The sequence below is a fragment of the Mustela nivalis genome (assembly GCF_964662115.1).
Source record: "Mustela nivalis genome assembly, chromosome: 15".
NCBI classification, from domain to species: Eukaryota; Metazoa; Chordata; class Mammalia; order Carnivora; family Mustelidae; genus Mustela; species Mustela nivalis.
The window spans coordinates 66,891,457-66,903,003 of record NC_139034.1 but is presented as its reverse complement, the minus strand read 5'-3'; the positions used below and the strand labels follow the sequence as shown (position 1 = coordinate 66,903,003).

The following is an 11,547-nucleotide window of genomic DNA, read 5'->3' as shown; positions in this document are numbered from 1 at the left end:
AAACCTATAAACTTCCAAAACAAAATCAAGAAGAAACTGACAACCTGTATAGACCAATATCTAGTAACAAGATTGAAGCAGTGACCAAAACCTCCCAAAAAACAAGAGCCAAAGACCCAAAAGATTACCTGGAGAATTCTAACAAACATTCAAAGAAGAAATTATACCTATTCTCCTGAAGCTGTTTCAAAAAATAGAAACAGAAGGAAAACTTCTGTTTTCCACCCCCATGGATGGGGCGGGAGGAGATTATGCTGAGTGAAAAAGTCAAGCAGAGACACATGGGGCAGAGCCAGCCAAGAGGCAGGGAGAGGCCAGAGCTGTCGTTCCGGGCAACCCACTCGAGGATGGCTCCCAGTCTTCCGGAAGGTGCTCAGCTTGGGGAAAGCAAACCCTCGCCCTGCTCCTTTTCCATTGAGAGCATTTTAGGACTGGACCAGAAGAAAGACTGTGTTCCCTCAATGAAACCCCACAGGCCCTGGGCCGACACCTGCGGCTCCTCAGGGAAAGATGTTAACCTACGTGTGCATATCCCAAGCCTTCCCAATGGGATATCCTTCCCTTGTACTGTGGATCACCCAGTGCCAGAAGAAAGATTTTTGAAATACGAAAATTACTTTTCAGGCTCAGAAAGACTTTTGTTGAAAAGAGAGCTGAGTTGGTATCGAGGCCGGAGACCCAGAACTGCTTTTACTCAAAACCAGATTGAAGTGTTAGAAAATGTCTTTAGAGTTAACTGCTATCCTGGTATTGACATCAGAGAAGACTTAGCTTGAAAATTGAATCTAGAGGAAGACAGAATCCAGATCTGGTTCCAAAATCGGCGTGCAAAGCTAAAAAGGTCCCATAGAGAATCACAGTTTCTAATGGCGAAAAAAAATTTCAACACGAATCTCCTGGAATAGATAGAAATCTAAACATCTGAGATTCTCTTACAATTGCAGACCATGAAGAATCAATAGAAATATCAAGTGATAAAAACGTGATGTTTTCTTTTCTGCATTTAATCTGAGTGTTGTCATTTTTTCCCTAAAATATATTGTAAATATTTACTGTTATAACATGGTACCTATTATACTTGGGCACTTTTAGTTACAATAAAGCCCTTTCCTATATATTTTAATAAAATTTTCAGAAAAAGCCAGCTATTTTTTAAGTGAATTTAATCTAATAAATGTTAAGCAAATTTAATCTAATAAATTAGTTCGGTAAAATCAGCAAACTCATGACTAGGTGATTCCACAAGCTGGATTCAATTTACAAAACAATTCAAGTAAAATAATCTGAAGAATGGCACAAAGATATGATCTGTTTCAATTACTCTTCTTTAAGTGCATTCTGAAACGGGATTATTAGTTTCTCTTGATTTCTGGCATAAAGCAGCAAAAATTTTTCACCATCTATCAATACAAATCCTTCTAGCATGCCAATTTCAAGTTTTTTTGTTTTTTTAAGCAAAATCATTATGGGGAGGTAGAGATAGAAAGGTATCAGTTTCCTATTCATACATACATTGTAAAAAGATTCTAACTGGAAATAAATGCAAAAATTTAAAATATTTTCCTAGTTATTATGTTGTGTTTTACTTTTATTCATTAAATTAGCAGTGATCAAAAAAAAAAAAAGTCAAGCAGAGAGAGTCAAATATCATATGATTTCACTTGTGGAACATAAGGAATAACACGGAGGCCATTGGTAGATGGAGAAGAGAAGTGAGTTGGGGGAAATCAAAGGGAGAGACAAACCATGAGAGACTGTAGAATCTGAGAAACAAACTGAAGATTTTGGAGGGGTGGGAGTGGGGGATTGGGTGAGCCTGGTGGTGGGTATTAAAGAGGGCACGTATTGCGTGGAGCACTGGGTGTGGTACATAAACAATGAATTATGGATCACTGAAAAAAAAAATCAATTAAATTACATTTTTAAAAAAAGATAAAAATCTTCCACACAGTGAAGGAAATAATCAACAAAACTAAAAGGCAGACTACAGAATGGGAGAAGATATTTGCAAATGACACCTGTTAAAGGGTTAATATCCAAAATCTATAAATAACTTATTAAACCTACATCCAAAAAACAAATAATCCAATTAAGAAATAGGCAGAAGACATGAATAGACATTTTTCCAAAGAAGACACACAGATAGCTAACAGACACATGAAAAGATGCTCAACATCATTCTTCATTAGGGAAAAACAAATCAAAACTATAATGAGATATCACCTCACACCTGTCAAAATGGCTAAAATTAACAACACAGAAAACAACAGATGTTGATGGATCATTTTATTGGTTATGTTTCACTTTGGAAAACTATGGATAAAATGTTTATATTAGTAGTTGCATTTCTTTTTTTTAAATTTTTTATACTTATAAACATCTTAAATACCCTTATTTGGTATCTTTGAATTCTGTATTTTTACATTTTTATTCAGTCTATGTGGCTGCTATATTAATTGCATTTATCACAACTCTTTCTTCTCAGTTTCTGGGAACAATGACCTGTGCAGTAAGTTAAATCCATGATCATCTATTTTCTGGGATTGATGAGAGAAAATAGCTCTTCATTTTCTGTATTTGTAATTTAACAGACTTAATTAAGATTTTTGTTTACTTTTTACTATAATGTTAATTACAGTTTAATCAAATATAGAGGGCTATACTTAAATCCCACATATATGTGTGTGTGTAATGCACAATCCCCCTCTTTAAAAAATCAGCAAGCAAGAAATACTGTGTGCCTAACAAAAACATAAATTTTATTATATACACTTACCTATCTAAACTTTATTTTATTACTCAATTTCCTTTTCATATTTTGTTCCCATTTTAATTCATTTTATCAAAGAAGAAATTAGAAAATTCACCTTATTGTAAAATATGTGTGATTACATATTAATTTTACTTTTTTATCCTAAGGAAAAAAAAAAGTGCTTATACCCTAAAAAGGCAAAACAAAAGCAAAACAATACTGCTTTCATTTCCATGGTGTATAACTATAGAATTTTATTTATTTTTTTTTCAGATTTTATTTCTTTATTTGACAGAGGTCACAAATAGGCAGAGAGGCAGGCAGAGAAAGGAAGGGAAGCAGGCTCCCTGCTGAGCAGAGAGCCCAATGTGGGGCTAGATCCCAGGACCCTGGGATCATGACCTGAGCCGAAGGCAGAGGCTTTAACCCACTGAGCCACCCAGGTGCCCCTAGAATTTCTAGTAATTAGCACAATTTTATAATACATTTCATATGGTCTACTTTGAGAAAATGGAATAGATAGCATAACTAATTAATTTATATGCATGCATATGTATCAGTCAGGGTTATATCAGAGAAGCAGAACCAGTATATTAGAGAAAGAAGAGAGAGAAAGAGGGCAAGAGAGTGATGGGGCAGAGAAGGAGAAAAGAGGGAGGTGTGCTGGGAGGAAAGGGAGAGAGAAGAGAAAGAAGGACTTACTGCAAGGAATTACTTTACGTGATTGTGCCTGGCTAGACAATTCTGAATAACTTAATGCAGGTTACAGAAGAGCAGGTTGGAAACGGGCAGGAGCTCAGACTACAGTCCAAAGTGAAATTTTTTCTTCAGGGAGACCTTATTTCTGCTCTTAGGGCATCTTAACTCTTAGATTGTGTCCATCCAGATTATTCACTATAATCTTATTTCCTTTAAATCAGCTGGTTTTATGTATTAATCACATGTACAAAATACCTTTACAGAGTAACAGGTATTTCAGGATGAATGAGTTGACAAATAAAACTGAATATCAAAGCATGTATGTATTTTATACTAATTAATTTATCAATACTTGGAGAGTTCCTATGAATTGCCAGGGTTTATTTTAAGCATTGTGGATAATAAGGTAAGGTAACCAGACAAGGAAATAGCAATTTATAAAGCTTCGTCTTTAGTAGGAAATATACAATAACTGTTAAGGTTATTTCAGGTAATGACAAACATTACAAAGAAAATAAGTCAGGACAACTGGATAGAGATAGACAGGCAGAACAGGGGTACTTTCAAACTTTTATGTCAGAAAAAGACCTCTCTGAGGAGATCACATTTGTGCTGACATCTTTTTAAAAGGAAGAAATAAGATCCCTGAAAACCAAAAGATAAAGTACACAAGGCTCTTACGATGGATATGAGTTTGAAAGGCTGGGGGAACAGAAAGAAAACAGAGTGGATATTGAGAGGAAATGAGGCCATTCTGTTGGAAAAACATCAGATAGTAAAAATTTCAATGTAAGCAGTGCATATTATTTTACTTTAGCTCCAAGGTGATTTTTAACCCATTGGAGAATTCTAACCAAATGTACAGCATAGCCCAATTTACATTTTAAAAGAGTGCACTATTGCTCTTCAGAGAATGGTTGATCACACCAACAATTTAACAGATAATATTAGAAAATGGTGACTTGGAATAATAAGAAAAGAGTTCAGATGGAAAGACAAAAGGGAGACAGACTGAACTTCAATTAGGCTTGAACAATGGGTTCACAGCATACCATTTAATAAGAGGAGAATGGAGAAATGTGGCAAAAGGGGCAGTTTTGGGAGGATAAGGACAACCAATGAGTCAGGATTTTTTTTTGTTTTATTTACTTATTTACATATAATGTATTATTAGCTTCAGGGGTAGAGGTCTGTGGATCATCAGTCTTACATAATTCACAGCACTCACCATAGCACATACCCTCCCCAATGTCTATAACCCAGCCCCCCTGCCATCCCCCTGGCAACCCTTAGTTTGTTTCCTGAGATTAAGAGTCTTTTATGGTTTGTCTCCCATCCTGGTCCCATCTTCTTTCATTTTTTCCCTCTGTCCTGCCTCTCAAATTCCTCATATCAAAGAGATCATATGATCACTGTCTTTCTCTTAGCATATTATGCTTAGCATAATACCCTATGGTTCCATCCACGTCATTGGAAATGGCAAGATTTTGGGTTTTTTGATGGCTGCATAGTATCCATATACATACATAAATAACCTTTTCTTTATCCATTCATCTGTTGATGGATATCTAGGTTCTTTTCACAGTTTGGCTATTGTGGACATTGCTGCTATAAACATTCGGCTGTGTGTGCTTCTTTGGATCACTATATTTGTATCTTTAAGGTAATTCCCAGTAATGCAATTGCTGGGCTCTAAAGTGGCTCTATTTTCAACTTTTTGAGGAACCTCCACACTGTTTTCCAAGTGGCTGCACTAGCTTGCATTCCCATCAACAGTGTAGAAGGGTTCCCCTTTCTCCACACCCTCACCAAGATCCGTTATTTCCTGACTTGTTAATTTTAGCCATTCTGACTGATGTGAGGTGGTATCTCATTGTAGTTTTTTTTTTTTTTATTTTTTATTTTTTATAAACATATATTTTTATCCCCAGGGGTACAGGTCTGTGAATCACCAGGTTTACACACTTCACAGCACTCACCAAAGCACACACCCTCCCCAATGTCCATAAACCCACCCCCTTCTCCCAAACCCCCTCCCCCCAGCAACCCTCAGTTTGTTTTGTGAGATTAAGAGTCACTTATGGTTTGTCTCCCTCCCAATTCCATCTTGTTTCATTGATTCTTCTCCTACCTACATAAGCCCCCATGTTGCATCACCACTTCCTCATATCAGGGAGATCATATGATAGTTGTCTTTCTCTGCTTGACTTATTTCACTAAGCATGATACGCTCTAGTTCCATCCATGTTGTCGCAAATGGCAAGATTTCATTTCTTTTGATGGCTGCATAGTATTCCATTGTGTATATATACCATATCTTCTTGATCCATTCATCTGTTGATGGACATCTAGGTTCTTTCCATAGTTTGGCTATTGTGGACATTGCTGCTATAAACATTCGGGTGCACATGCCCCTTTGGATCACTACGTTTGTATCTTTAGGGTAAATACCCAATAGTGCACTTGCTGGGCCATAGGGCAGTTCTATTTTCAACATTTTGAGGAACCTCCATGCTGTTTTCCAGAGTGGCTACACCAGCTTGCATTCCCACCAACAGTGGAGGAGGGTTCCCCTTTCTCCGCATCCTCGCCAGCATCTGTCATTTCCTGACTTGTTGATTTTAGCCATTCTGACTGGTGTGAGGTGATATCTCATTGTGGTTTTGATTTGTATTTCCCTGATGTCGAGTGATATGGAGCACTTTTTCATGTGTCTGTTGGCCACTTGGATGTCTTCTTTGCAGAAATGTCTCTTCATGTCTTCTGCTCTTTCTTGATTGGATTATTTGTTCTTGGTATGCTGAGTTTGATAAGTTCTTTATAGATTTTGGATACTAGCCCTTTATCTGATAAGTCATTTGCAAATATCTTCTCCCATTCTGTCGTCATCTTTTGGTTTTGTTGGCTGTTTCCTTTGCTGTGCAAAAGCTTTATCTTGATGAAGTCCCAAAAGTTCTTTTTTTGCCCTTGCTTCCTTTGATGATGTTTTTAGGAAGAAATTGCTGTGGCTATGGTTGAAGAGGTTGCTGTCTGTGTTCTCCTCAAGGATTCTGATGGAGTCCTGTTTCATATTGGGGTCTTTCATCCACTTTGAGTCTATTATTGTATTTGGTGTAAGGAAATGATCCAGTTTCATTCTTCTGCATGTGGCTGTCCAATTTTCCCAACATCGTTTCTTGAAGAGAGACTGTCTTTTTTCCATTGGACATTCTTTCCTGCTTTGTCAAAGACTAGTTGTCCATAGAGTTGAGGGTCAATTTCCAGGCTCTCTAATCTGTTTCACTGATTTATGTGTCTGTTTTTGTGCCAACACCACACTGTCTTGTTGATTACAACTTTGTGTCCTCTATCTCTACACTGTGAAGAGTTTTGATCAAGAAAGGATGCTGTTCTTTGTCAAATGCTTTATCAGCATCTATTGAGAGCATCATATGGTCCTTCTTCTTTCTCTTATTAATGTATTGTATTACATTGATTTGTGTATGTTGAACCAACCTTGCAGCCCAGGAATGAATCCCACTTGGTTATGGTGAATAATCCTTTTAATGGACTCTTGGTCCTATAGGCTAGTATTTGGTGAGAATTTTTGCATCCATGTTCATCAGGGATATTGGTCTGTAATTCTCCTTTCTGGTTGGGTCTTTGGTTTTGGGATCAAGGTAGTGCTGGTTCTTGTAAAATGAGTCTGGGAGTTTTCCTTCCATTTCTATTTTTTGGAACAGTTTTCTACTCATTTTACCATGAAATTAACCATTTTAAAATATAGTCTATCAATAACTTCTTTAAAGTTAAAAAAGAGGATTAGACTTGGACTTCTGGGAATATGTATTAGCTCCACATTTCTAGATTTCTCCTCTAAGAATAACTTAACCCCTGAACATTATTTACAAAACAAACATGACAAATCTGGAAGACCAGCTAACCATCTCCAGACTCATGCAACAGCACTGCAGCAGGTATCCATTTTGAATTTGTTTTTGGTTTTTTGTCTCATGTATCCAAGACTTGTTGCTGAGGTAGCAAACAAGAAATACCAACTACATGTGAAGGACCTCTTGGTTTTATTTCCTATAGATTTCCTAGAATCTACAAGTATGTCCAATAAAAAATTTAATTAAAGGAAAGAGAACTCAGGAATGAATCTTAGAGTTTTAGAGGAAGAAATTAAGCGCCCCCCCCCAAAAAAAAGTGAAGACATCTATAAAGTAACTGAGGAAAATAAAATGTGTTTCCAGAAAGAGGGAGTGAATTACATCAAATGCTTCTGTGTATTCAATTAACATGAAAGCAGAAATTTTAAGACTTTGGTAATAAGAAAATCTTTTGTTACATTCACAAAAATAATTTTGGCAAAGTGATAGAGACAGAATCCTGATTTTCACTCACAAGCAGATGAAGGTAGAAAATAAACACAATGATGCATGGTGATTTAGTTGAGAACACCTGCTATAAATAAAAGTTAGGAGAACTAAGAACATAATTAGAGAAGTATACAGGTCAAGGCCTATAAGATAGATGATGGATAAATAAGAGAGAGAAAGAGAGTTTTTAACTGATTATATTCCCGTTAAAATTCAAATGTACAAGCCCTAACCCCCAATATGATGATACTTATAGGTGAGGACTTTGGAGGACAATTAGATTTATGTGAGGTCATGAGGATGATACTCCCGAGATGGGACTTACTACCTTCATAATATAAAGAGAGATAAGAACTTTCCCTTTCTCCACCATATGAGGACACAGAAAAGAGGTGATCACCTGCAAGCCAAGAAGAGGGTCTTCACTTCATCTGCTAGCACCTTGATCTTGGACTTGCAAGCCGCCAAAACAGTGAGAAAATAAATTTCTCTGTTGTTTAACCTGCCCAATCTATGGTATTTGTTGAAGCAGCCTAACATCCACAGTTAAACATCCCAAATTCATAAAATACTGGCAAATTCAAAATAGTAACAAAATCTATTTATATTCCAAATATGCATTTATTATAAGCAACAACAGAGTATACTAAGTAGTATATAAGAGTATAGTAGTTATATAATAAATTGCACAAAAGCATATCAAAAATCAAGTCCAATATCATATTTCTCAAGTGGGAAACAAAGTCCAATACAAGACAAAATATTTAACTGTTATGTTAAGTTTAGAAGACAACTTAATGGACCCTCTTATCAACTGTACAAAGAGAAAAAATGTATTCCTCAGACTCCTGTTCATTAACCTACTTTTGTTATTTGTAAACTTTAACTTTCTTTTTATATTATCTCTGATTATAAATTCAGGGGCTATCATTTTAATGCTACTTAGTTTTAAAATGTATCAGTTTCAACGTAAGAAAAATATGTGATTTTTAGAGAATATGATTACGAACACTGAGAACTGCATCTTGGTAGGAAAATACAATGTTAACTAAATAAAATTGATTGGATAAACTACAAATAATTACTTTTATTTCTGGGCCAAAGGTTTATGCCAACTCAGTGCATTAAAAAAAAAAAAAATGTTGACAATTTAATATGTGATGAGATGCCAGTTACATGGACATTTAAAAGGAAGGAGCAGCACAAATAGTGCTTAGTCTTCTAAATATTTATGACATCATTTATTGCTTTTCTATAAATATAATCAGAGTACTTAATCTTTCACTATGTTTGTAATAAATAAAATGATTTTCTTGTATATAGATGTTATAACTTGACCCATGTACTTTAAACCACAGATCCACACTGAACTAACAACTTGCTTCAAATTTATGGTGTGGGTAAGACAGGCTTATTCAGGTATCATTTACAAAGAGTGAATCGACCCTTCGCAGTACAGAATTCTGTTTTGAAAAATGTATGCAATCACATAACCATTACCAATATAAAGATATAGAACAGTTCCACCCTTCTCCAAAAGTTCCTTCTGCAGGGAAGAAAACTCTGAGGATAAAGGAGGAATGTTCAATATTTCTTACAGTAGTAACCACTCTCTCCTGCAAGCCTCACCACCTAGGGAACCATTCTCTGAATTCTTCTGTGCCCACAATATTGCCTTTAAGTACCTAGTGGCAATTCTGGGTAAGGAGACTGTCAAGATGTTTTAACTTCACTTATGTCTGTGGTTCCAGAGTTTCTATGTTAGCTCACACTCTGCCATTAGCAATTTGCTTAAGTTTATCTGAATTCCTCTTACCTTGCTCCTATGGTGGCCTAGATCCCTTCTATGGTGCCCTGTATTCCTTCCCCTTGTGTTCTGCCACATGACACAGGGTTCCAGTTCTGTCTCTCCTTGATGGCAGTAAATTTTCCCATAGAATTCAGGCTGCTTGTTTGCCATGTGATCCCAATTCGCTAATGGGTTAAAAACAGTTTTATTTATTTTTTTTGTTTGGTCTTGTTTGTTTGTTTTGGTTTTTTGTTTGTTTGTTTTTTATTTGTTTTGTTTTGGGGTTTTTTGGCTGTAATTATGGAACCAATGCTGTTTCCAAATACCTGCTAGGTGAAACACAACTCCCTTCTTGATTTGAATTTAATATACTATATCAATTCTCTGTGGTTTTAAAGATTATGTATCTTCTTGAAGTAAGTTATAGAATTATCCTATTTTTTGTCTTTCAAACATAATATCTGAACATTTTATTAAATGAAAGCTATGTAGTATAACAGCAAATTCATCTACTGCTCATTTATCCTCAAATATGCAATTATCCAAACATTACTGGATCACAACATATATGATAACCATAAAGGTAATGTAATCCAAAGTATCAATTTTAACTCAGAAATCTTCTTAGATAGGCAGTGTAACAAGTGGTTAAGGACATAACCTTTGGTAGAAAGTAATGTTCTTCCCAAAGGTCTCCTATTTTTCTAGATATGGGACCTTAAAATAGTTTCTTAAACTTTCTAAAGCAAAAAATGGTATAATAAACATAAGTCAGAGTAGTAGAAATATTGGATAAGATGATCTATGTAAAATATTTTACATATAACCTATACATATAATTCTTACCATATATTTGTTACTATTTTAATTATCTTCATCATCATAATCATCATGAGAGCAGTGATCTGTACCATATAAAAAATAATTCACATAATCATAAATGCGATCTGAAGGAAAACTAAAATGTTACCAGTTTTATTCTTTTTGGACAATGTGAGTCATTTTTATCTGCCACTTTTCATAGAAGATATAGCACATTTCAAGTCTACTGACATAATAAAAATAATACTGGTTATGTAAAATACTATATTATATACATTTTCCAAAATTATTCCAACCAATTTTTAAAAATAATTGTATTGAATTCTCAAGATTCTTGATTCTCAAGAGAATCCTGTAAAGAAAGATAAAGACAGAAAGATTGACAGATGGAAGTAAGGAAAGAGAGATAAAAGAGGAGGAAATGAAAGGAAAGGAAAGGAAAGAAGAGAAGGGAAGGGAAGGAAAGGAAACAAAAGGAAACAGAAAAAAGGGAATGTAAAGGAAAGGAAAAAGAGAAAAGAGGAGGAAAGGGAAGGGAAGGGGACGGAAGGGAAGGGAAAAAAGGAAAAAAAAGAAAGATATTATGAGTGAAATAACAATGAATAACCAAGGCTAACTTAGTCCTATTTATGCTATAGACTGAATTATGAGCCCTCACCCCTGGCCCCAAATTCACTTGTTGAACATCTAATTCCAAACACAATGACTATATTTAGAAATAGAGTCTGTGAGAAGGTGATAAAGGTTAAATGAAGTCATGGGGGAGCAGAGTTTTAATCAGATAGGGCAGGTGCCTTTATATTATAAAGAAGACAAGGCGGTGACAGAGATCCCTCTTCACCATGTGAGGACACGCTAAGAAGACAACCCATCAAGCCTGGAAGAGAGTCCTCATCAGAATCTGACCACAATGACATCTTGAATTTTAAATTCCAAGGTTTAAGAACTGTGGGAAATACATTTCTGTTGTTTAAACCACCCAGTCCATCGCATTTGTAGATATTTTGGAGAAAAAGCAAACATTTTATTATTTAACTTTCCTTTTCAGAAGATACCTTACCATTACTCTCTAATACAACTCACAGATATATAGCTATAAGTAGGATTATTTTGGCATTTTCACA

The 11,547-nt window shown here is 35.4% G+C and overlaps 1 pseudogene across 1 annotated transcript; it reads left to right on the top strand.

Moving 5' to 3' along the window:
- The first annotated feature begins 347 nt into the window (after nucleotides 1-347).
- On the top strand, nucleotides 348-1,550 carry LOC309848851 (homeobox expressed in ES cells 1 pseudogene; annotated as a pseudogene). Its single transcript has one exon. The product of its transcript is annotated as a homeobox expressed in ES cells 1 pseudogene (transcript).
- Nucleotides 1,551-11,547: the final 9,997 nt, after the last annotated feature.